We start from the raw sequence: 5547 nt of genomic DNA, 5'->3' as shown, positions 1-5547 counted from the left end.
GCTAGGTAACTACCTAAATATTTAGGTAGCTAACTAAATATTTAAGTTAAATATTTAAGTTATATTTACCTAGCTAGCTAAATATTTAAGTTGCAACCTAAATATTTAGGTAGCTAGCTAAATATCTAAGTTGCAAGCTAAAAATTTAGCTCAAAACTAAATATTTAAGTCACAAGTTAAATATTTAACTTGTTAACTAACTATTTAATTTGTAAGTTAAATATTTAGTTTAAAAACTATGACATTTATAAATGTATGAATCATGTGGTGAAAAACTGACTTTGAAAAATAAATCTGTTCTTTTTTTCTTATAAAAGGCTAAATAAAACAAAAATATTAATGGTAATTTTTGGCTGTGTAACTTTACAAACAGCACCCCATAAGTTTAGCTCAATATGTGTAAAACAAAGCTGGAGACTGTCGAACTGACTGTATATCAGTCAGATTTAGTGGCCATTTTGAATTGGGTTGACTCCAAAAGTGAATCAGTTGTAGAGGTAAATTCAGGCATCACTTTATGAAAATTTTTGTTAAATTTGTTTACTGGTTCTTGAGATAATTTGTTAACAAACAGGGTCGACTACAGCTGGTATTGCTAAGGTTTTAAGCACAGATCTTATATCGTATTAGTGCTCAGAATATGTTGAGAGGTAGTTTCAGCCACYAACACATCAAATTTGAGATCAATCTCTGTAACAATAACTGAGGTAAGGCTTTTTTTTTAAAAACTCCATAATGTAATTAGCTGTACAGTAGATGTTTATCAAATGATTAGTTTCTGCAGGTTGTCCAGTGTTTCACGAGCTATTTTGCTAACTGACACATGCACAAACATGAGCAAAGATTAGCAGCCTGTAAGAAAAGCAGGCCGTTGAGYGTTTGAGGTATTCTGCTCTTTTTGATGTGAAGGAGGACATGAATGCACTTGTGTTGCCTCCAAGTCTTTACGTGTCTCAGAGTGACATGAAACTATGTGGCCTGTGTGTAATCATTTAACGCTCCGGTCAGGTAGACTGTATTTCATCTCACTATCGACTCACGTATCTGGAGGTAACGTGAAAAATGTTACGGCCTGTAAATCCTCTCATTGTTGCCTGGAGGCGTTTTGACTTCCAATAATTGATGCCTGCTTCCATTCATCACCAGCTCTGGTTCTGAGAAGCCACCCGGTTCACACATCAGCCWGCTTCTGTCTTCCCCCATTTTTTTTTCGTTTCTCCAAGGCCTCAGTTCACCCTGTGCAACACGGAACAAAGTCACATCGCTATTCATTTGTCCGATAGGAAAGTGATTTATAACAGGACACACTTGAAATAAAACTTTAGCCTCTGGGTCTCACAGAACTGCAGACATCCTGTGAGAAAGAAACTTGCTTCCTATATTATAAATAATAYCGAGTCTCTTGGCAGCTTAAGAAGCTACAGAATGCATGTCGCCCGCTGCACTTCCTGCCAGAGTTTCAAACTAAAATCACCTTATGTTGAGCAATATTGCAAAATGTCACGCTCAGAGTTTGTGTTGTGGATGACTCTCAGCTACTGCCACATTCAATTATAGCTCAGTTGCTGTAAAATTTACTGACTTAGAGCCATAACTGTGCTGCAAACGTTTAATTAGCTCTGGCTGCAATCTTGAACTGTATTGACTCCCAACGATGGTCCATTGTAGATGTTCATCAAACGATTGTTTACTGGGACATTTGTAAAAATAAATCCTCTGGTTCCTGGCATTTTCTGGTAACAAACAAACAAACAAACAAACAAACAAACAAACAAACAAACAAACAAACAAACAAACACAGTTTGGCTTCAGGTAATAAAAAGAAAAGTTAATGCATAAATACTGATTTCTGTAATCCAAAACATCAATCAGGTCCAATGAACTTGTTTGAACACAGCAGTGTGCAGGTTTTACTGGTTAATAAACATCCTTTTATGAATAAGACAAGGCAAACAAGATAGTTTGACAGGAGATATTTACGGCCCATTTAAGGGGCCGTTTATCTCTCCTCTGGTTATTGAGTCTGCGCAGTAACCAGGATGTCCAGGACGATTTAAGACCTCCTCATGCCGGCCTGGTTGTTTGAGAATGCTGCAGAGGATCCATAATGAACGTCCYCGGGGGGCGGGGGTGACCATGTGAAGACATCTTGGTACCAGAGCGATTCATTACTTCGGAAATGTGAGCTTTTGTTCCGTTTTCAGCAGAGGCCCATTAATCTCGGGCTGCCTCCTGGCATGCAGACCAGGTAGAGCTGAGGTAATTACAGTTAATCATCATTCCACCGTGCACACACACACTCCTCAGTGGCTTCCATGCAGAGGCAACACTCTCTTCCAACTAGCCCGACTTTGCCCCCCAGTTGCATCATAAAGAAGCCCGCTTTGGTAATCAAACTCAGTGCAATTTCGTAATTGTGTCCGCCACGATTTAACTGTGCATCAAACCACAGAACATCCCATGTAAGCAACTGTCACTGCTGCTCAGTTACAGGAGCCTATAATGATCACCTGCCATTTATGATTGTGATTAATGCCCAGATTGGAAAAAGTTGGATGTTTTTTTAGGGGCGACAAGCAGAAAAAGGCCATCTGTCTCMAACAACTTCACCCCGTCACGATCGTCCGATGGGCAACGATTTCAACAGTACTGATCTGTGTTAATATTTCACTGGACTGTTTTATGCCACTGACTTCTTGGAAAAGTTTGTTTYGCTCTTAAATATGACGAAGTAAAATTGTAAAATATTAATGCTATGATGCACTCTTTTCTAGAGATACCCAGGGAAAATATTATTGCTGCTTTTGAGTAAAACGTTTTTAAAACCTGCCAGATGACTTACCCTTATGCTCCGTTTATCCTTCCGTTCCCACTTTTAACGATCTTATTASATCAAAACAAATGTAACTGTTCAGTTGTTTTGGTTCAGGACTTGCAAATTTAATGACATCTGCTGCTGCAACAGCTGCAATGCTGCTGAAATGTGCTTTTCACTCTGGAACATTGTGATAGATGCTTTAGTCATACCTCAGTTTATATTAAAGTGTGCGGCAAAACAATCTTTGTAGATTTGGTTGTTTGACATGTGTGCACTGATCATCGCTGTTCACAGCGCTCACTCTTAAAAGATTGAGGCAACAGTGGAAAGGTAAAACTCCCCTTTAAAAAGGAAGAAACCACCAGCAGAACCAGAACCAGGCTCAGGATGATTGCCTCAACTGGCTGGGTTTGACAGGACAGGAATAACACACAAAGAAAAAAAAACGACTGCTCCAGGTGTCAGCAATAATTTAATGTAGGCTACAAGCATGTACAGTAGAGAGAGTAAAGACAGCAGCAGAGAGGGGAAATGTAGTCAGTCAGTTCTTAGACTGCTGGACAACGAAGAGAAAACCAAGGAAATCAACCCTAACTATAGTTTTTGGACATCCAGACAATCAAAAATGACAGTAATCCAGCTTAGATGTGATACACGCATGAACCAGTTTTTCTGCATCATTTTTGGACAAAATCTTTCTCATTTTCGTGATACACTGGGTTTAACTTTAGGTCTATGATGTGAGGTTGCTGCAGTTGGTCAGGTCTATGTTCAGCAACAGTCTGTGCTCAAAGAATGAGGTCAGCTGACAACCTGAATGTACGGAATGACCAGGTTATTCCATAAATGGATTTTTTTTYYTYCCTGATGCTTTATTTTTGGCCTGTATTTCGCAGGTGGAATAAAATGGTTCTGGTAACATTTTTATGTGAGGGTTAAAATACATATCCTGATCAACACCAAGGTTTTTTACATTAGAACTGGAGGCCAAATAAATGTCACCCAGAGGAAGTGAAAGGCTGCAAAGTTTATTCCTAAATGCTCAAGTCCAAAAACCCCAATCTCTGTCTTATCTGAGTTTAGAYGAAGAAAATTATTTTTTATGTCTCTAAAGTAAACTTTTAATCTAAATAACTGGATTAATCAAAATTCATGGATAAAAATAACTGAGTATCAATAACATAACAACTTAAATTGCTGTTTACTTCATGCTTTCATTAGGTAAAGTTATTAAAGAGGATTGGTCCAAGCACTGAACCCTGAGGAACTCCATGACTAACTCTGGTGTAAGAAGAATCATTAACATTTACAAACTGAAATCTATCAAATAAATATGATTTAAACCATTTAGAGCTTTTCCAAACAATTGATTTTCAACTATTTTCTCAAAAATATATATTTTTTGATTAATGGGAGATCAGGTGTTTAAAATAAAGTTCTAATAACAGCGACTTTAAAGCCCTGTGGTAAATATCCATTTCTTAAAGACAAACTGATTCTAAAGGCAGAATTATTACTCCTGTAATATATTTGAATATGTATTTTCAAATTAAATGCATTATCATCAAGCTGCAGTAAAAAAAAACATTCTTTTTTCATTTTGCTTTCAGCCATCCCTTTTAAGAGTGTGGGATTTTTTTTTCACTTAACAACAAAATCCTCTCAACTGTGCACTCTCCCCAAAGAACTTCCAGTCAGCCATCCTTTCAAAGAAAAATATCAAACTGTACAGATTCCTGATCAGCTTAATGTTGCATATTCCTCTACAGACCAGCTGCAGGATCCCAGGGTACTGATTAACTTTTTATTTTTTTGAGCACAGGAGAGAGTCAGTTTGTGGAGTTTTGTAAGTAAAAAACATGCCGCGAGCAGGTTTGTTGAATTTTAAATGAAGATAAATGTGGTGCTTGAGAGCCGAAGTGGCAAAATGAAGACGTTTCAGTCTGGTTGACCTCCTTCAAGGCGAACAAATGTGAAAAAAAAATGAAATAAAACCATGCTGGTGTTGACTTTACCTATAATAAGAAAGACATGTATCACATAAACTGCTGATTTGTGTTACGGTTTCTTTCAAATATACGTTACCACATTATAAAATCTCTTTGTTACCAGAATTTTTTATTTTGCAGCTTTAAAAGTTATATTATGTAACATCTTTGGAAATAGATTTTTAGCCATATTTATCTTATTATTGTAAAACAAATTCATACAGAGCTTTCAGCATAAATTMTTGTGCAACTTATGATCAGAAATGACATTTAATCTAAATAAACCACAAAACCACCTTCTAGACAGGTGTTCTGTTTGAAGCTAAAGCCTGACTCGGTGCCCTGGAGCTGAGTTGTTGTCTGAAACTTGTCAGAAACACATGAATCCTTCACACCATTACAATGAGTTACCTCTTCCAGCATTTTTTWAAAAAAATCTCTGGTGCGTCCACTGTGCAACGTAAAAAAAAGGGGCAATGATCCACATAAATACTTCACATTCTGAATTTAACAACAGATTGTAGTAATTCTTTAAACATGAAACCATATTTAGGAGGTAAATRAACAGTGTTTAGATCATGTTATTTAAAAAAAACGTTGCAGTTGTAGCAGTTTTGTTCAAGCCTTGAAAATAATGTAAAGTGATCTCATTCTTTGAGATGATGCGATGCTCAACTGGCGTATATCGTAAGCCCACCCACACAGACCAATATTTGCGTTTTGACTCCCACCACCCACTGG

Source organism: Austrofundulus limnaeus, unplaced genomic scaffold (assembly GCF_001266775.1).
Source record: "Austrofundulus limnaeus strain Quisiro unplaced genomic scaffold, Austrofundulus_limnaeus-1.0 Scaffold181, whole genome shotgun sequence".
NCBI lineage: Eukaryota > Metazoa > Chordata > Actinopteri > Cyprinodontiformes > Rivulidae > Austrofundulus > Austrofundulus limnaeus.
The sequence above is the reverse complement of the archived record's forward strand: the minus strand, read 5'-3'. Positions refer to the sequence as shown.